Here is a 22,121-nt window from a genome sequence, read left to right as displayed (position 1 = left end):
CTAATTCCAAAGGTGTGAATGTAAATGAGCAGATTAAATATCCTGACTGTTTCTTTTTAAAGAGTATTGAGCTACATCCTCTCATTTCATACATTACCCTGGCAAACCTTCTCTGAATCACTACCAACACATTTATCGCCTTCTTTAAATAAGATAACCAGTACTGTGCACAATACTCCAGATAATGGTCTCACCAGTGCTCCATATCAATAAAGCATAAACACCCCAGTTTTGAATTCAGTTCACCTCATGATAAGTCACAACATGCAATCAGCTTTCCTACTTACCTGCATACTGACATTCAGCGATTCTTTCATGAGGACACCCTTTGCATTTCAGTGTTGCGATCTCTCACCATTTCAATATTCTTCCTGCTAAAATGGGCAATCTTATGTTTTCATGTGTTCTATTGTCAGATCTTGACTTTTGAACTTAATCTTTTTCCAGCTTTATCTTCTCCATACTTTCCTCAATATCTTTGTGTCATCAGCAAATTTGTTATTTACGTTTTGTCCCTTCATCTCATTATGTTCTTTTAGTTATGAATATAAATTAATCATAAATTGACTGGAACGGGTGTGCAGTAAGTCCGCAACACTTTGAAGCACATTGGGAGGAGTGGAGCTCCTCTCTTCAGGAGTGGAACTGAGTGGGCGTGAACCAGAGGACAGCCAGGGAAGGTAAGGGATATAAAAACTTACCATGAGGATTTGGGGCCTTCACTTCAGGAGTAGGCCTGAGTGGGAGTGAACCAGAGGGCAGCCTGGGCGGGTAAGAGTTTCTGATTCTGAGTGTTTCAACTGAGGGGGGAGCTGAAAAGTGATGTCACAGGATGGCTGTGACTTGATTGGTAAATATGGAATCTGCTAAACTTGAATGTTTTAAATTTGAATCTGTGTTAACATTTAATCTGTGTTCAATTGAATATGTGCTAAATTATTGGTTATAACTTATGTTCAGATTGAGATCATAAGCAGAGACATAAAAACAGTTAAAAATTGTAAAAAAAAATATTCAAAGCTAGTGAATTAAATGAGGATGGAGTTGATGTGTTGTTCCTGCATGATGTGGGAGCTGGTGGATCCCCTGGTGGGTCCCAGTGACTACGTTTGTAGTAAATGTTGGTTACTCAAGGAGCTCCGGCTCAGAGTTGATGCGCTGGATTCTGAGCTTCAGATGTTGTCACACCTCAGGGATGGGGAGAGTTACCTGGACGATATGTTTCAGGAGACAGTCACACACCTTAGTTGAGGGCATAGACACTGTTCTCTGTGACCAAGATCGAGAGTCTTGAAGGTTGTGTTGCCTACCTGGTGCTTGTGATTGGGGTATCACAGCTGGGCTACAGCAGAGGTTGGAGTAGGAGGGTAAAGATCCAATACATACTAATGACAAAGATAAAACTAGGGCAGAGGTTCTGTTAAGGAAATATGAAGAGCTGGAGCCAAATTAAAGAGCAGAACCAGAAAGGAAATAATCTCTGGGTTGCACCCTAAGCCACAAGCTAATTGGCACAGGGTGAATAAGATTAAGCAGGTAAATGTGTGGCTTAAAGATCGGTTTGGGAGAAATGGGTTTGAATTCATGGGACATTAGCACCAGTACTCGGGACAAAGGGACCTGTTCCAATGGGACAGTCTTCATCTGGATCGTGCTGGAACCAGAGTCCTTGAGAGACACATAACTCAGGCTGTGGACAGGTCTTCAAACTAGATAGTGGGGGGAGGGGAGAGGGTTCAGTTGTAAGGGAAATCAGAAAACCTAAATTACAGGAGGAGATAAGAGTGCAGGTTAGCGATATGGTGGATGGTTATGAGACAATAAAGGTGAGGGTCAAGAGTGTAATGCTGAATAAGCACGGCAGGTCAGGCAACATCCATGGAGCAGGAGAATCGACATTTCAGGCAAACGCCCTTCATCAGGATTCCTGCACCATACTCATCAGCACCACACTCTTGACTCTGATCTCCAGCATCTGCATTCCTCACTTTCTCCTTATAAAGGTGATGGACAGATCAGATGAATGGCTTTCTGTAACAATGAATTATATAAGAGTAGTGGGAAATTTACCAGGAGAACAAATTTAAAAGCTTTGATTCTGAATGCATAAAGCATTCAGAATATTAATGAGTTAACAGTGCAAATAGAAACAAAAGGGTAGAATTTGGTCGTGATTACTGAGAGATGATTACAAGGAGACCAGGTCTGGGAATTGAATATCCAAGGCTACTCAGAATTTCGGAAAGATAGATGATTAGATTAGATTAGATTAGATTACTTACAGTGTAGAAACAGGCCCTTCGGCCCAACAAGTCCACACCGCCTCGCCGAAGCGTAACCCACCCATACCCCTACATCTACATTTACCCCTTACCTAACACTATGGGCAATTTAGCATGGCCAATTCACCTGGCCTGCACATCTTTGGACTGTGGGAGGAAACCGGAGCACCCGGAGGAAACCCACGCAGACACGGGGAGAACGTGCAAACTCCACACAGTCAGTCGCCTGAGGTGGGAATTGAACCCGGGTCTCAGGCGCTGTGAGGCACCGTGCCGCCCAAGTAGAGGTGGTGGAGCTTTGCTGGTGAAGGAAGAGATCCGTGTTCTAATTAGAAATGACTTAAGCCCAATGACCTTAGGGAACATCTCCAAGACACCCGCACCAATCAACCAAACCACCCCGTGGCCCAACATTTCAACTCCCCCTCCCACTCTGCTGAGGACATGGAGGTCCTGGGCCTCCTTCACCACCGCTCCCTCACCACCAGACGCCTGAAGGAAGAACGCCTCATCTTCCGCCTCGGAACACTTCAACCCCAGGGCATCAATGTGGACTTCAACAGCTTCCTCATTTCCCCTTCCCCCACTTCATCCTAGTTTCAAACTTCCAGCTCAGCACTGTCTCCTTGACTTGTCCGGACTTGTCCGACCTGCCTATCTTCTTTTCCACCTATCCACTCCACCCTCTCCTCCTTGACCTATCACCTTCATCCCCTCCCCCACTCACCCATTGTACTCTATGCTACTCTCTCCCCACCCCCACCCTACTCTAGCTTATCTCTACACGCTTCAGGCTCACTGCCTTTATTCCTGATGAAGGGCTTTTGCCCGAAACGTCGATTTTGCTGCTCGTTGGATGCCACCTGAAGTGCTGTGCTCTTCCAGCACCACTAATCCAGTATTTGGTTTTCAGCATCTGCAGTCATTGTTTTTACCTTAAGCCCAAGAGATCAAGTTATGGGATCAGTCTGGGTAGAAATAAGAAATAGCAAAGGGAAAAAGTAATTACAGTAATCTACAGGTGTCCAAACAGTCGTTCTGCAGTGCAGCACAGTATAAACCTGGAGATATTCGATGCTTGCAAGAAAGGCACAGCAGTAACCATGGGTAATTTTAACATGCACATAGATTGGAAGAATCAAATTGGCAAGGGTAATCTTGAGATGAATTTCATTAATGTATTTGAGATTGTTTCTTGGAGCAGTATGCTGTGGAACCATCTAGGGAGCAGGCTACTCTGGTTTTGATATTGTGAAATGAAGAGAGATTAATTGATGACATCTTAGTTAAGGATCTTCTATGGAGTAGTGACCATAGTATGATAGAATTCAAAATTCAGTTTGAGGGTGAGAAAGCGGAGTCCCAAACTAGTGTTCTGGAATGAAACAAAGGAAAGTACATCAGCATAAGTACAGATCTGGTCTGAGTAGATTAGGCAAGAAGGCTACATGGTAAAAAAGTGGATGAACAGTGGCTGTTGTTTAAAGAGCCACCCAATTTCTCACAACTAAAATATATCCCAATTAGGAAGAGAGATGGAAAGTGGGGTTAAAAAAATCCATGGATAAACAAGGAGTTCAAGGACAATATCAAGTCAAAAAATAAGGTTTACACCATATTGCAAAGGCCAGTGGCAGGTTAGATGATTGGGAAACTTTCAAACATAAACAAAGGGATAGTAAAAAAATAATTAAAGAACCAAGGTAAGTTACTAAAGAAAATAAGCCCAAAATTCCAAAAAGGATAGCAAAAGCTTCCATAGATATATAAAAAGGAAGAGAGTCACTCAGGTGAATGTTGGTCCCTTGAAAATTAAAACTGGAGAGTTAGTAGTAAGGAACACTGAGATGGCAGAGATGCTGAATCAATATTTTGCCTCAATTTTCATGGTGAAAGACAATAGTGCCATTCCAATTGGAATAGGCAAGTCAGCGGCAATAGAAAGGGTAGAACGTAGAACAACCAACATTGATTGGGAAAAGGTCCTCAGCAAACTGCAAGGATTGAGGGCAGACAGGCGCCCTGGGTCTGATGGCCTACCTCCTAGGACATTAGAGGAAGTGGCAGCAGAGATAGTGGATCCTTTGTTCACAATATTCCAAAATTCTCTGGACACAGGAAAGGGAACAGTGCATAAGAAAAATGCTATTCAGAAAGGGAGGGAGGCAATATGTGAGAAATTAATGACCACTTAGATTAACATCTGTTGTTGGGGAAGTGTCAGAATCAATTATCAAAGAAGCAATGTCAGGATGATTGGACTATTGGAAAAACAAAACGTTGTTGTGGTTCTGTTCGCCGAGCTGGGAATTTGTCTTGCAAACGTTTCATCCCCTGTCTAGGTGACATCCTCAGTGTTTGGCTTGCCCTATAATGGTAGTGTTGTCCCAGTCATTAGTAGCCACACACACAGATGACAAGCAACATGAATTTGACTGGGACAACACTACCATTATAGGGCAAGCCAAACAGAGAACAGCCAGGGAATTCCTAGAGGCATGGCACTCATCCACAGACTCTATCAACAAACACATCGACCTGGACCCAATATACCGGCCACTACAGCGGACAGCTAGAACTGACAACCGGAAGCGGCAGAGACAGGCCACTATAAATGCCGGAGGAAACATCACAGAAGCGCTTCACAGGAGGCTCCCAAGCACTGAGGATGTCACCTAGACAGGGGACGAAACATTTGCAAGACAAATTCCCAGCTCGGTGAACAGAACCACAACAACGAGCAGTCGAGCTACAAATCTTCTCCCAAACTTTGAGTCAAAACGTTATCCATCAGAGTCAGTATGGTTTTATGAAGGGCGAATCATGTTTGACTAACTTGGTAAAGGTATTCAACAATATAATGAGCAAAGTGGATTATAAGGATCCTGTAGATGTATCTGGACTTCTTGAAGGTTTTTGATAAGGTGCCACACAAAAGGTTAATTCCCAAAGTTGGATCATATGGGATTAGGGGTAATTTATTAACTTGCATAGGCAACTGGCTGATGGACAGAAGACAGAGAGTCAGGAAAAATGGTTTCTTTTCTGGATGGAAAGCAGTAACTAGTGGGATCCCACAGGGTAAGGTCTTTGGACCCCAGCTATTTACAATCTACATTAATAGCTTAGATACAGGGATAGAAGGCTCTTTAGCCGAATTTGTGGATGACACAAAAACAGGCAGGATGGTCAATTGCAATGAAGAAATAAGAACTCTACAAATGTACATAGATAGGTTAGGAGAGTGGGCCAAAATGTGGATAAGTGTGAGGTGATGCATTTTGGTAGGAAAAATGGAAAGGCGACCCATTATCTAAATGGGGAGAGACTTCAGGGTGCTATGGTACAGAGGGATCTGGGTGTCCTCATCCATGAGTCACAGAAAACGAGCATGCAGGTACAGCAGATCATAAAGAAACCAAAAGAATGTTGACTTTTCTAGCAAAAGGAACAGAATATAAAAGTAAGTACGTATTGTTGCAACTGTACAAGGCATTGGTGAGACCACACTTGGAATATTGTGCACAGTTTTGGTGTTCATATTTGAGGAAAACTGTAATGAGGCAGTCAGAGGAGGTTCACCAGATTGTTTTCAGAATTAAGGAGTTTGTCGTAAGAAAAGAGATTGAACAGTTTAGGCCTATGCTCTCTGGAATTTAGAAGAATGAGGGGAGGTCAAATTGAGCTCTTCAAGATGATAAAAGGTGTGGATAGAACCGATGTGGAACCGATGCGTCCTCTTGTGGGGCATTCTAGGATGAGAGGTCATAGTCTTAGAATAAGGGGTAGCAAGTTTAAAACAGAGTTGAGGAGAAACTACTGCTCCCAAAGGGTTGTGAATCTGTGGATCTGCTACCCTGAAGTGCAATGGATGCTGGGACAGTGATTAAATTGAAGGACGAATTAGACAGATGTTTAATTGGTCATGGGTTATGGAGAGAGGGCAGGAAAATAGGGGTGGAGGAGCACATCAGCCATGATTGAATAGTGGAGCAGGCTTAATAGGCAAAATGGCCTAATTCTCCTCCTATATCTCATGAACTTATGAATTTGCAGCATGATGTAGGATGGCCTGGGGCTCAGTGGTTAGCACTGCTGCCTTACAGCACCAGAGACTGGGATCGATTCCAGCCTTGGGTGACTGTCTGTGTGGAGTTTGCACATTCTCTCCATGTCTGGATGGGTTTCCTGAGAGTGCTCCAGTTTCCTTCCACAGTCCAAAAATATTCAGGTTACGTCGATTAGCTATAGAAAATGCAAGGTTACAGGGATAACGGAGGGGGTGGGTCTGGGGAAGATGTTGCATGGAGCAATGTCGTGGACTTGATTGGCCAAAACGGCCTGTTTCCACCCTGTAGGGTTTCAGGGATTCTTTCTATGAAAAGCCATTGTCATTTAACATTATGGAAACAGGACATTTACCAGTTCCCCTTTTCCCACAGTGCTTAACTCATGAATCACGTGTGTTTATATTAATCTGGGGTATTATGGTAATCTCACACAACAACAGGAATAAAGGCTCATACGATACTAGTGATTTACACTGATGAAGGAATGCCTCATTTGCTTGATAATTGCAAACATCTGAACAACAACCCACGATTGAAGGATAAATGGAATTTTACAGATCAGGAACTTTGATATCTGGAGCAAAGGGATTTTGATGTCCATGTACACAAAATAATAAATGTAACCAAAATGCTGATTGGAATTGTTCACGGAGCTACAACACAGGAAGGAGCTGGTGTTGTATTGTCCAGAGATTTACTCTGATGGTGTCTGGTTTGGTTCATTCAGATTCGGCATCATAACTCAGAAAGGTCAGCTCAGTGCACAGCTAGTGTTGATAGGAATAATGTCAGAGTTTAAAAGGTTGCATTTTGAAGAGTGATTATATTTGTTGTATTCATTGAGATGATGATTAATTTAAGAGACCCAGTTTAAATAATTAAGATATTAAGTAACGTAAATGTGGAGAAACTGTCTGTTCAGGTTTCTGGGTTTAAAAACAAAAGTCCAAATACCCCAACCAAATCTAGTCCCACCTGCCAGTACCCGGCCCATATCTCTTCAAACCCTTCCTATTCATATACCCATCCAGATGCCTTATAAATGTTGTAATTGTAACAGCTTCCACCACTTCCTGTGGCAGCTCATTCCATACACATACCACCCTCTGCATGAAAAAGTTTCACCTTAGGTCTCTTTTATATCTTTCCCCTCTCACCTTAAACCATTGACTTCTAGTTCTGGACTCCCCCATCCCAGGAAAAAGACTTTGTCTATTTATCCTATCCATGCCCCTCATAATTTTATAAACCTCTATAAAGTCACCCCTCAGCCTCCAACGCTCCAGGGAAAACAGCCCCAGCCTGTTCAGCTTCTCCCTGCAGCTCAAATCCTCCAACCCTGGCAACAACCTTGTAAATCTTTTCTCAATCCTTTCAAGTTTCACAACATCTTTCCAATAGGAAGGAGACCAGAATTGCACGCAATATTCCAAAGGTGACCTAATTAATGTCCTGTACTGCCGTAACATGACCTCCCAACTCTTGTACTCAATACTTTGACCAATAAAGGAAAGCATACCAAACGCCTTCTTCACTATCCTATCTACCTGCGACTCCACTTCCAAGGAGCTATGAATCTGGACTCCAAGTTATCTTTGTTCAGCAACACTCCCCAGAACCTTGCCATTATGCATATAAGTCCTTCTAAGATTTCCTTTCCCAAAATGCAGCACCTCACATTTATCTAAATTAAACTCCATCTGCCACTTCTCAGCCTATTGGCCCATCTGATCAAGGTCCCGTTGTAATCTGAGGTAACCTTCTTCGCTGACCACTACACCTCCAAATATGGTGTCATATGTAAACTTACTAACTATATCACTTATGCTCGCATCCAAATCATTTATATAAATGATGAGAAATAGTAGGCTCAGCACCAATCCTTGTGGCACTCCACTGGTCACAGGCCTCCAATCTGAAAAACAACCCTCCACCACTACCCTCTGTCTTCTATCTTTGAACCAGCTCTGTATCCAAATGGCTAGTTCTCCCTGTAATCCATGAGATCTAACCTTGTTCACCAGTTTTCCATGGGGAGCTTTGCCAAACGCCTTACTGATGTCCATTAAGATCACATCTACCGCTCTGCCCTCATCAATCCTCTTTGTCACTTCTTCAAAAATCTCAATCAAGTTTGTGAGGCATGATTTCCCACGCACAAAGCCATGTTGACTATCCTTAATCAATCCTTGCCTTTCCAAATCCATGTACGTCCTGTCCCTCAGGATTCCCTCCAACAACTTGCCTACCACTGACGTCAGGCTCACCGGTCTATAGTTCCCTGGCTTGTCCTCAACAAATTTATTAAACAGTGGCACCACAGGATTAGCCAACATCCAGTCTTCCAGCACCTCACCTGTGACTATTGATGATATCTCAGAATATCTCAGGAAGAGGCCCAGCAATCACTTCCCTAGCTTCCCACAGTGTTCTAGGGTACTTGATCAGGACCTGGGGATTTATCCACTTTTATGTGTTTCAAGACTTCCAGCACTTCCTCCTCTGTAACATGGACACTTTTCAATATGTCAACATCTATTTCCCAACATTCTATATCTTCCATGTCCTTTTCCACAGTAAATACTGATGCAAAATACTTATTTAGTATCTCCCCCATCTCCTGTAGCTCCACACAAAGGCTGTGTTGCTGATCTTTGAGAGGTCCTAGTTACCCTTTTTCTCCTTAACATATTTGTAAAAACCCTTTGGATTTTCCTTAACTCTATTTGCCAAAGCTATCTCACATCCCCTTTTTGCCCTCCTGACTTCTCTCTTAAGGATACTCCTGCTGCCTAAAGGATACTCCTGAAGGATAACTCTTCTAAGGGTTATCACGATCTATCCTGTCTATACCTGATACATGCTTCCTTCTTTTTCTTAACCAAACCCTCAATTTCTTTTGTCATCCAACAACCCTAATACCGACCAGCCTTTCCTATCACCCTAACAGGAATATACTATCTCTGAACTCTCAGTATCTCATTTCTGAAGGCTTCCCATTTTCCAGCCATCCCTTTACCTGCAAAGATTTGCACCCAATCAGCTTTTGAAAGTTCTTGCCTGATACCATCTAAATTGGCCTTTCTCCAGTTTAGAACTTCAATTTTTAGATCTGGTCTGTCCTGTTCCATCACTATTTTAAAAGTAATAGAATTATGGTTGCTGGCCCCAAAGTGCTCCCCCACTGACAACTCAGTCACCTGCCCTGCCTTATTTCCCAAGAGTAGGTCAAGTTTTGCACCTTCTCTCGGAGGAAGATGTTGAATCATCTGTCCAAAAAACTGTGGATATTACTGCTCAATCTGAAGATTGATTAATTCTCATCAGTCACAGGTAATAGTGGGGTATGTAGCAAGCACAGAATTGAGGGACAGATCAGCCATGATGTAATTGAATGGTGAAATAATAGACTCAGTTGAACACAGCGCTACCTTATCAACAATGTGTGTGGCAGGGTGTAAAGCCTTCACTTGTCAAGATTTCCCCAGATTACTGCACATAAAACCTCAAGTTATTTGTTTCTTTTCACCCGGTGTCAGATAATTGACATCATTTTTTTATTTATCAAATTGAAAATAAACCCAGCTCCAGTATTACTAATTTACCAACAGGGCAGGTATTGAACAAGAAATGAAGACATTTCACTGATGATGCCTGCCTCTTCACTGCCTGCATTGGCCTTTGTGAAGTGTGAGGAAGATCAGGTTAGAGCCAGTAATTCACCAAGTCTGCTTCTGCCTCCATTAGATCACAAGACAGAACCAGTATTTCTTGATGAAGTGCCCAAGACCATTTAAACTGTCACAGAATAAACATGGGCACAGCTTTCCAGATTGCCACAGGACCGAGGCTGGCAAACTGTCCAAAAGAAGTTTCCATGAAAAACAGTGGCATCACAACGAGTGTCAACATGAGGGTGTAGGGAATAAGGAATACAGCTGGAAAATGGAGGAAACAATTTCAGGGTTGCATTAGATTTGAAAAGATGAGAACAATCACTCAAAGTAAACATCTGAAATATGTCTTTCTCTGTCTTGCTGTCAATTTAATTTTCCATCTGTCTATCCATCCAGAGTCATTTATAATCACATCTTTTTCCTTAAACCAGAAATCAATTTTCTTCATTGATCCTGATGACAGTTTGTTTGAGAGGATATCTCTGTGGTATCGAGGTGACATTTCAGTGTCATAGGGCAGAGTGAGATACACCAAATGAATGTTCTTTAAGATGAATGTGGATGAGCCTTGTCAAATATGTACATTTGAAGATGTGTATATCTTTGAAGTTGTTATAAATTTTATTTCAATGTGGCACTGGAAAAGGCACAACAGGTCAGGCAAAATCCGAGGTTCAAGAGAGTTGACATTTTGGGAAAGATCATTCTGAAGAAGGGTATTGGGGAGGGGGAAGAGGGTTGAGATATAAATGGTGGGAAAGTGGGTGAGGCCATGGGAAATGTAGGCGATAGGTGGGCAAAGATGGGAGATGGTAGTGATAGGTTGGTGGGAAGGGTGGAGTGGATAGGTGGGAAGGAAGATAGACAGGTAGTTCAGATCAAGAGAGCGAATCGGAGATGCAGGGTTGGATCAGGGATGGGTTGTGGGAAGAGGAGTGAATTGGAAAGTGGTGAATTCAATGTCCATGCAGTGTGGTTATATGCTCTCTTTACAATGTCCATGCAGTGTGGTTGTAGGCTCCTTTTTCAATTTCCATGCAGTGTGGTTGTAGGCTCCCTTCACAATGTCCATGCAGTATGGTTGTAGGCTTCCTTTACAATGTCCATGCAGTGAGATTGTAGGCTCCCTTTACAATGTCCATGTAGTGTGGATGTAGGCTCCCTTTACAATGTCCATACAGTGTGGTTGTAGGCTCCCTTTACAATGTCCATGCAGTGTGGTTGTAGGCTCCCTTTTCAATGTCCATGCAGTGTGGTTGTAGGCTCCCTTTACAATGTTCATGCAGTGTGGTTGTAGGCTCCCTTTATAATGTCCATGCGGTGAGTTTGTATGCTCCCTTATCAATGTCCATACAGTGTGGTTGTAGGCTCCCTTTACAATGTTCATGCAGTGTGGTTGTAGGCTCCCTTTTCAATATCCATGCAGTGTGGTTGTAGGCTCCCTGTTCAATGTCCATGCAGTGAGGTTGTAGGCTCCCTTTTTAATGTCCTTGTAATGTGGTTGGAGGCTCCCTTTTCAATGCTTATGCAGTGTGGTTGTCGGCTCCCTTTACAATGTCCATGTGGTGTATTTGTCGGCTCCCTTTACAATGTCCATGCAGTGTGTTTGTAGGCTCCTTTTTCAATTTCCATGCAGTGCGGTTGTAGGCTCCCTTCACAATGTCCATGCAGTATGGTTGTAGGCTCCCTTTACAATGTCCATGCAGTGAGATTGTAGGCTCCCTTTACAATGTCCATGTAGTGTGGATGTAGGCTCCCTTTACAATGTCCATACAGTGTGGTTGTAGGCTCCCTTTACAATGTCCATGCAGTGTGGTTGTAGGCTCCCTTTTCAATGTCCATGCAGTGTGGTTGTAGGCTCCCTTTACAATGTCCATGTGGTGTATTTGTCGGCTCCCTTTACAATGTCCATGCAGTGAGATTGTAGGCTCCCTTTATAATGTCCATGCGGTGAGTTTGTATGCTCCCTTATCAATGTCCATACAGTGTGGTTGTAGGCTCCCTTTACAATGTTCATGCAGTGTGGTTGTAGGCTCCCTTTTCAATATCCATGCAGTGTGGTTGTCGGCTCCCTTTACAATGTCCATGTGGTGTATTTGTCGGCTCCCTTTACAATGTCCATGCAGTGTGTTTGTAGGCTCCTTTTTCAATTTCCATGCAGTGCGGTTGTAGGCTCCCTTCACAATGTCCATGCAGTATGGTTGTAGGCTCCCTTTACAATGTCCATGCAGTGAGATTGTAGGCTCCCTTTACAATGTCCATGTAGTGTGGATGTAGGCTCCCTTTACAATGTCCATACAGTGTGGTTGTAGGCTCCCTTTACAATGTCCATACAGTGTGGTTGTAGGCTCCCTTTACAATGTCCATGCAGTGTGGTTGTAGGCTCCCTTTTCAATGTCCATGCAGTGTGGTTGTAGGCTCCCTTTACAATGTTCATGCAGTGTGGTTGTAGGCTCCCTTTATAATGTCCATGCGGTGAGTTTGTATGCTCCCTTATCAATGTCCATACAGTGTGGTTGTAGGCTCCCTTTACAATGTTCATGCAGTGTGGTTGTAGGCTCCCTTTTAAATATCCATGCAGTGTGGTTGTAGGCTCCCTGTTCAATGTCCATGCAGTGAGGTTGTAGGCTCCCTTTTCAATGTCCTTGTAATGTGGTTGGAGGCTCCCTTTTCAATGCTTATGCAGTGTGGTTGTCGGCTCCCTTTACAATGTCCATGTGGTGTATTTGTCGGCTCCCTTTACAATGTCCATGCAGTGTGTTTGTAGGCTCCCCTTTCAATGCTCATGAATGTGGTTGTAGGCTCCCTTTTCAATTCCCATGCAATGCAGTTGTATCCTCCCTTTACAATGTCCATGTAGTGTGGTTGTCGGCTCCCTTTACATTGTTCATGCGGTGTGGTTGTAGGCTCCCTTTACGTTGTACATGCAGTGTGGTTGTAGGCTCCTTATTCAATGCTCATGCAGGGTGGTTGTCGGCTCCCTTTACATTGTTCATGCAGTGTGGTTGTATGCTCCCTTTTCAATTCCCATGCAGTGGGGTTGTAGGCTCCCTTTACAATGTCCATACAGTGTGGTTGTAGGCTCCCTTTTCAATTCCCATGCAGTGGGGTTATAGGCTCCCTTTTCAATGTCCATACAGTGTGGTTGTAGGCTCCCTTTTCAATTCCCATGCAGTGAGGTTGTAGGCTCCCTTTACAATGTCCATACAGTGTTGTTGTAGGCTCCCTTTTCAATGCTCTTGCCGTGTGGTTTTAGGCTCCCTTTTCAATATTCAGGACCTGGCACAACGCTACTCTCAAATTGGTGGAAGAACACCTCATCTGCCACCTCGAAGCCCACAACCACACGGCATGAACACTGAATTCACCAGTTTCCAAACCTCCCCTTCTCCCACCTCATCTGATGCAACTCGCTAACTCCGAACCACCTACTTGACCCAAACTACCTGCCCATCCTCTTTCTCACCTACCCACTTCACCATTCCCACTGACCTATCAGTGTCACTTCTCACCTTCACCCACCTATCAGCTCCCCTCGCCCCATCCTCTCCCCCCATTTATCTCTCAAAACCCTTGCCCCTCCTCTGTCCTGAAAAAAGGGTTCTGCCTGAAATGTCGACTCTTGCTGTCTGGATGCTGCCTGACGAGCTATGTCTTTTCCAGTGCCACGTTTTATCAGCTCTGATGTCTCCAACATCTGCAGTTCTCATTGTCTCCTAGTTTTTATTTCAAAGAATGTACTTTACTCCTAAAAATATTTCCCTGTACACGCATAGTCACTAAACCAGTTCAGTTCTGTACAGGTGCAAATGAAGAAACAAATATTGGAGTTTGTCCCTGTCCAGCAAACAAACCCAAGACATTTCTTCCTCGTACAAGACTGGATTTATGGATATTTGAGACACCTTGGTGACTGCTGTCCCAGGCTTTAATGTGTCCCTCAGCACGTAGTTCTGGACATTGGCATGTGACCATCTGCAACACTTGGTCAGGGTTAACACCTTGTTCTGGAAAACCGGCAAGTTTCAGGCAGACCAAAGAGTGTCTTTCACTGACTTGTTGGCACAGTTGACGTTAGTTTTGGGGCATTCCAGTGAACAGGGTGTAGAGTACTGTGTCCTGTGTCATGGAGCTGCTTGGGCAAAAACCATTGCATCTTTCTCCAGACTTCCTGCTAAGGCACATTCAGCCAGAGGTGTGTGACAGTCTCTTCCCTCCCCCATCTCTCACCCCGAAGCCATGTCGAGCGCAGTGTGTGGTGGCACAGAGAGTCTGAATGGACATGAAGGATCTGACAGGTAGTGCCCTCCTCACCACCAGCCAAGCGGTGTTTTGGTGCTTGTTGGAAAGTTCTGGCAATGAGGCGTTCTGCCAAATGACTTTGACATTCTGTTGAGGGAACAACCTGACAGGATCCATCCTCACCTTTCCCAATGGGTTTTTGAGGATACTCCGTGCTGACCACTTCCCGATGGACCTGTGGATGGACATGTATTGAAGGGGGAGGAGCAAAACATTCACAGATGTGCCTTTACTTTCTTGATTGATAATAAGCTAAAAATACTTTTTAAACTCTCTTCCAGTTCATGCAGCTCTTTCTAAATTTACATGAGATTTTAGTATCATATTTAGGATGGAAATATCACCAGGAAAACAGCAAGTTCAACTATAAACTTGTTAAATTATCCTGACCATTTTCCAGCTGCTTTCACAAATTACTGCACGAAAAATAAAAGAAGTCTTCGCGGAAATGAAGGAATGTTAGCTTTTAAATAAGATCATCAACATCATTCAGTCAAAATCGGAAAATGAGAGTGCGACTTTCCAAACATTTAATTCGGGCACAGTCCAAACAGTTTCATAAAAAGGTGACTCTCCAGTCTGGCATTATTTTAGCAGGAGAAACTTTGATCAACTTTGTCCTCGTATCTCCTTGATTCATTCTTTTATTCTATGAAATTAATGTTCAGGTTGTAATTTATCCTCTTTTAGTCATAGAATCGTAAAGTTTTACAGCACAGAAACAGACCCTTTGAATTGCTGGAGTATAACTTCTGTATCTTTTTCCTCCAGTCTCATACATAAAGGGTAAAGTTGGATGTCTTCAACCAGTGATGCCTGTGTAACATCCGAGGCAGAACCTTACCTACTACACAGTCTATACCCCCTTACCTCACACCCTGGCAGTCCACCCAGATGGTACCCTGCCCTCCAAGCACCAGGACATCACACTTCCTTTATATACTTACTGTTGGACAGCAGCTATCAAAGAGGCTGCAACAACCTCGCGAACGCGCCTCGCAGGGGCAGGAGCGCGCAGCGGGTGCTGGTGCTGCACAGCAGCAGCGCAGTGACAGGGAGACCAGCCTGACTGAGGATGGGAGAGGCCGGGAGCGGGAGTAGCGAGTCCCGGGCTTGGTTGTTGCTGTGAAGCAGCGCTGAGGGCTGGGGAAAGCAATTGGAGACAGAGTCTCTACCTGGCTCGGGGGGTGAAAGAGGAGGGGATGTGATTGCAAGTACTCTGAACCTTTTTTTTAAACAATAACAATAAGGAAAAGGATTTTCTTTTGGGGGCGGGGGTGGGTGGAAAAAAACCAACCTAACACAAAAGCAACATTCCCTGGAACTGGTGGATGATTTGAAAAGGAGGTTCGGGCGATTTTGCAAGGATCATGCAGGCTTTCCCTGAGGGCGAATCTTGAGTGAAAGAGCAGGAGAGGGAGAGAGAGGAAACGAGGACACTCAGCACCGGCTTGATGATGGGCGACGTGGCAGAAGCGAAGAGCAGGGAGATGAAGAAGACCTTCATTGTCCCTCCCAGCAAAGCGTTCGGTCACTTTGATTTCTCCAGAGCCAAAATGGCCTGCAGCCTTTCGTGGCTGGTGGCCAAGGCTTTCGGGACAGATCATGTACCAGAGGAACTTAGAGAACCATTTTACACAGACCAGTATGAACAAGAACACATTAAGCTACCTGTTGTCAACTTGCTTCTTTCTGCTATTTATCCTAGGATTCTCTGGGAAGCAAGGGAGGAGATTGCAGAGCCATTGGCCTTGATTTTTATGTCCTTGTTGTCTAAAGGAATAGTGCCAGAAGACTGGAGGATAGCAAATGTGGTTCCCTTGTTCAAGAAGGGGAGTAGGGATAACCCTAGTAACTAACTATAGGCCGGTGAGCCTCACTTCTGTTGTGGGCAAAGTCCTAGAGAGAATTGTAAGGGATAGGAGTAATGAACATCTGGATAGGAATAATGTGATCAAGGATAGTCAGCATGGTTTTGTGAAGGGCAGATCGTGCCTCACAAACCTTATTGAATTCTTTGAGAAGGTGACTAAGGAGGTGGACGAGGGTAAAGCAGTAGATGTGGTGTATATGGATTTTAGTAAGGCATTTGATAAGGTTCCCCATGGAAGGCTACTACAAAAAATACGGAGGTATGGCATTGAGGATGAGTTGGAGGTTTGGATTAGGAATTGGCTGGCTGGAAGAAGACAGAGGGTAGTAGTTGATGGTATAGGTTCATCTTGGAGCACAGTTACTAGCGGTATTCCACAAGGATCTGTTTTGGGACCATTGCTGTTTGTCATTTTTATAAATGACCTGGAGGAGGGGCTAGAAGGTTGGGTGGGCAAGTTTGTGGATGATATGAAAGTCGGTGAAGTTGTTGACAGTGAGGAAGGATGTGGCAGGTTACAGCGGGATATAGATAAGCTGCAGAGCTGGGTTGAAAGGTGGCAAATGGAGTTCAATGTGGGTAAGTGTGAGGTGATTCACTTTGGTATGAGTAATAAAAAGATGGGGTACTGGGCTAATGGTAGGATACTTGGTAATGTGGATGAGCAGAGGGATCTTGGTGTCCATGTACACAGATCTCTGAAAGTTGCCACCCAGGTAAATAGTGCGGTGAAGAAGGCATATGGCATACTGGCTTTTATTGGTAGAGGAATTGAGTTCCGGAATCCTGAGGTCATGTTGCAGTTGTATAAGACTCTGGTGCAGCCGCATCTGGAGTATTGTGTGCAGGTTTGGTTGCCATACTATAGGAAGGATGTGGAGGCATTGGAACAGGTGCAGAGGAGGTTTACCAGGATGTTGCCTGGTATGGTAGGAAGATCGTATGAGGAAAGGCTGAGGCACTTGGGGCAGTTTTCATTGGAGAAAAGAAGGTTTGGGGTGACTTGATAGAGGTATACAAGATGATTAGGGGTTTAGATAGGGTTGACCATGAAAACCTTTTTCCACGTATGGAGTCAGCTATTACGAGGGGGCATAGCTTTAAATTAAGGGGTGGTAGGTATAGGACAGATGTTAGGGGTAGATTCTTTACTCAGCGAGTCGTGAGTTCATTGAATGCCCTGCCAGTAGCAGTGTGGACTCTCTCTCTTTATGGGCATTTAAACGGGCATTGGATAGGCATATGGAGGATAGTGGGCTAGTGTAGGTTAGGTGGGCTTGGATCGGCGCAACATCGAGGGCCAAAGGGCCTGTACTGCTCTGTATTTTTCTATGTTCTACGGTCTAACCTTTACATTTCAGGATACAGCAGCTGAGAGCTGTGAAAGGGGACCATAGTTTCTCTAACCAGCCCCCGACTCATCAACCACCTCCACTACAGTTCTAGGCTGAGAAAGCACTGTGCGAATAGTACCACTGTTCCACATTTCTGAAATAGTCCTGATCAGAAGCTCATCTCAGGAATGAAGAGCTGCTTCTGTTTTTAACTAAGGGAAGGCTCGGAATGGAAATCTCTGGGAGATTGTCATTGTTTGGAAAATTGGGCCCTCTATAAACAGCTTAAAGCTGTCAGATCCAATTCACTGTCTTTTATGTCAGCATTATTTAACCCTGTATGATGACCAACTGCAATAAACTATTTTGAATTTAATTTAATTTAATATTATTTATAAACAGTTTATTCTTCCCTTTCCTTTTGTTATCTCTCTGCTGTGTTGTGGATTTGTTTACAGTACCTCCTCCATTTTTGTAAGCCAGGTAAGGGAACCTCCAGACATTGCCCAGACCCACAGCACAGCCAGTCACTGAGAGCAAGTAATCAGTCTTCGAGGACCAGTTACCCCGCTCCACATTCTCATCATCTTCATTTACAGCATCATTGGTGGCAACCTGAGGGAGAGTGTGGAAATGGCCGAGTCAGAGATTAGACCAGAACTCAAGCAAAAAACACATGTTTCACCTATTACAGAAAAACTGACTTGGGTTTTATGCCCAGTGCCAAAACAATCACCTCATCATTGGCCCTGACTTCAAAGAGATCTGTATTGAGAGATTTAACAACCTCACTGGTCAGCTTACATTTTTCAATGTCCACTTTGATGGTGGAACAGTTTATGTGGGAATCTAGTGCTGAGCTGCTGTGAGACATCCAGCTGTCCATGTAGCCAATCGAATTAAATAATTCTCACTAACAACCAATCAGGAAACGAACATCATATTTAATTAAACTACATTATAAGAAATTTAAAGAGTTGTGATATAAACAAAACTGTAGAAGCAGAACTATCCTCAGGAAGAGCCATTATGTAATGATGAACCATGATAAGTTTAAAAATCACAGTAGTTAAGCAAAGGGAACTGTAAGAACATTTCACATGTCGAATATTTCAGGGCCAAGTCAGTTGTTAATAGACAGGGAGGAGACTGGAAGAACACAGCAGGCCAGGCAGTATCAGGAGGTGGAGAAGTCGACATTTTGGGTGTAACCCCTCTTCAGGACTGGGGGTGGGTGTGGGGGGAGCTACAGATAAAGGGGGAGGCATGGGCAGAGTGGTGAAGTGGGGAGAGGTGAGGACAGGTAGAGGGTTTGACCTGGTTGGTCAATGGGAGGAATGAATCCAGTTAGTGGCTGGGAAGAATGGAAGGGAGGGGAGGCTCTGGAAACAAATCATCCTTAACTTCAGCCAACTATAACTGGATGCTACCACCAAGAACATTTTCCTCTCCCCACCCCTCTCTGTCTTCTTCAAGGGGCGTTCCCTTTGACAGCTCTTGGTTTGCACCACTCTCCCCACCGATCCCCCTGAACCCCCAGGTATCTTGCCCTGCAACCAGAAAAGATGCAAAGCCTGCCAGTACACCACCCCCCTCACCTCTATCCTGGGCCCCAAACAGTCCTTCCAGGTGAGACAGAGGTTCACCTGCCTCTCTTACATCCCAGTTTACTGCATCAGGTGCTCCCAATGTGGCCTTTTCTACATTGGGGAGACCAAGTGTAAATTTAGGGAACGGTTCAACGAGCATCTCAGCCAGGCATGAGAGGGTGACCAGATTTCCCAGCCACCATCCATTTCAATTCCCTTTCCCACTCCCATTCTGACATGACCATCCTGGGCCTCCTCCATTGCCTCAACAAAACAAACCGCAAACTGGAGGGACAACGCTTCATCTTCTGCCTGGGCAGCCTACAGCCTGGAGGATGCAACACTGAGTTCTCTAATTTCAAGCAAACTCCCTTCCCTTCCCCAACTCCCTTTCCAGCCCCTCCCCTCGCTACCACCCCACCCAGTCACCAATGGGAATTCCTCCTATTCACCAACCAGGACATACACTCTATCTGACTAAACCTCTCCCCACTTCACCACCCTGCCCCGTCACCCCCTTTACCTGCAGCTCCCCCCACACCCATCCCCAGTCCTGAAGAAGGGTTACACCCGAAATGTCAACTTCTCCATCTCCTGATACTGCCTGGCCTGCTGTGTTCTTCCAGTCTCCTCCCTGTGTACTTTAGATTCCAGCAACTGCAGTATTTTTGTCTCTAAACAAGTCATTTGTTGAGCATTTACTACTCAGATGATCACAAGTCCAGTTATATTGATAAAATCTGTTTTTTATTGGGATTTCTGACATTGTGCTGAGTGTAGAAAATGGAACCTTCTTGTCAGAGCAACGAATTTCTCTGTTTGCTTCTGATAGACAGCTGGGGGATACAGGTTAACTTGTGCTCAATCAGGAAATGACCAATTGCAAATTCAGGGTTTCCACCTTAATCTGTAATTGTGCTAAATACTGAAGTTGACGTCAGATTCAAAGGGCATTGTGTCAGTGCTATTAGTTTGCCCTCAAAGCCCCCATGAGTTCCAAGACCATGTCTAAATTGCAGCAATCAGATGGCAATTTGGAAACACTCTGAAACCCAGAGAGAACCATTACAATTCACATAAATCAAAGTCCCCAGAACACCATCACACTCAGAATGTTCGGAGTTTACTATCATGGATTGATAAAATACTCACCGTATTCTCTTGATGGTCAATCTGTGAGGACCTACAAAGAAACAATTGTCCCCTGTCCATTTGTCACCAAGGATGGGAGATTTTTCCACTTGCTTGGATGTTTGGCTTGGATGCAAAGATTAAGGAGAGTCGTATTGTCTAAACGTCTTCCAATGTATCCAGCCCTGGATGTCTGATTAAGGATGATTCAGCTCCACATCAGGTAAAGACTGTTCCTATTGTCTGACTGCACCATCCAAGTACTTCGTATCTCATTGCAGTTCTACCAGATCAACAGGTTGGAGAACATTTGCATTTTGAAATGAAATAGCATCAAGTCTAACTGGAGAGGTCAGTAAGTTGGAGGCTGAACACTGTATATCATTTACTTAAAATTGAGACACAAATTAGAAACCTGCCGTTACATCAGTGTCCAGACCTTTTCCCACCTCATCTGTCATTGGCAGGTAGGGAGTGAAGGCAGCGACCTCAGCAGCTGAGGAGGGATGGACAGTAAATCTGTTAAGCAGGTAATTAAGAACACAAAATCACAGTGATAGGCTGTGGTTGTATTAGTCTGTACATGCAGGATCTCGTCTTGGAAACTAAGCAGGGACTGTTTGGGTGAATATTTGAATGGGGGATAGCCTCAGTGTACTCAGGTATAGCAGGCCTGATTATTGACTACATCACTGCCTTGTTGGAAGCTCGTATTTTAAAACTTATTTTTCCTGAAATTCACTTCCCAAGTTTATACTTGAATAAATCCAGACAGTTGTCTCAGGTCTTGTTTCTAACACCTTTATCAGTATACAACGCTGGAATAAACAAACAACAGAGCCATAGTTCTCTCACAGTTCACCACAATTTAAAACTTCCTTTACTGGACGAGAGTAAACCTGTTTCTCAACCAAACACTTCTCATCCTCCCTTCATGTTCTCTAGACACAACACCTTTCAGCAGAGTACGGATTTCTCCACTAATGTTGTACTCCATCAGCATCAAACAAACTCCAGTACATCCAGTTTAAAGTGAAAGAAAAGGACAATTGCACAGTTCAAAATAGGTAATCGAAGTGAGCAAATCATGCATGTATTATACAGCATCTGTGTATCTGTATGTTTGTGAATATATATGTTTGTTTGTGTATATGTATGCATATGTGTGCATGGATATGTGTGGATATGTCTCTGTGTGTGTGCGCGTGTTTATCAGTATGCATGCGTTACGTGTGTGTGTGTGTTTGTGCATGTGTGTGTTTGTGCATGTGTGTGTTTGTGTGTGTGAGAGAGTGAGCACTTGTCCAAACTTTTGTGCATGCATAAGATTCTTCCTCTCCAGGCAGGACGTAAATTTACATCCTCAGCTATTGTTGGCTGCATGTGCTCTCTTTCAAATTGACACACTTTCTGATTAGAAATTTAAAATGTCCACAGTCCATTGAGATTCTGATCATGACACTGGTGACATAGGGCCAGAGAGAATGCACTAAGGACCCAGTTAACATCCCATTGCAGTCGCCAGTTCAATTTAATTTCAATTAAGAATGCAATTAAAAATAAAAAATGCAGTAGTGGGTCTAGAGTCACATGGAGGCCAGACCAATGACAGACAGCAGATTGTCTTCCCTAAAGGACATGAGTGATCCAGATGTGTTTTTGCAGCAGTCTACAATGGTTTTGTGGTTACCATCGCTGACACCGGATTTTTTTTCAATTGCAGGTTTTCAAATTAAATTTAAATTTGACTGGCTGCCATTTTGGCATTGACCCAGAACTGTAGCCTCTGACTCACTGTAGCTTGGTGGAAACTGTTACTGTTGCTATACCATTGATTGCTTTCCATAGCCCTATAGAGTATAA

The 22,121-nt window shown here is 43.9% G+C and overlaps 1 pseudogene; it reads right to left on the bottom strand.

The window, feature by feature from the left end:
* LOC140495630 (sodium- and chloride-dependent neutral and basic amino acid transporter B(0+)-like) overlaps window positions 1-20,361 on the bottom strand; it is an 85,612-nt pseudogene extending 65,251 nt beyond the window's left edge.
* Window positions 20,362-22,121: the final 1,760 nt, after the last annotated feature.

Source organism: Chiloscyllium punctatum, chromosome 25 (genome assembly GCF_047496795.1).
Source record: "Chiloscyllium punctatum isolate Juve2018m chromosome 25, sChiPun1.3, whole genome shotgun sequence".
NCBI lineage: Eukaryota > Metazoa > Chordata > Chondrichthyes > Orectolobiformes > Hemiscylliidae > Chiloscyllium > Chiloscyllium punctatum.
Note: the sequence above shows the minus strand (reverse complement) of the source record. Positions and strands in the feature narration are given on the sequence as shown.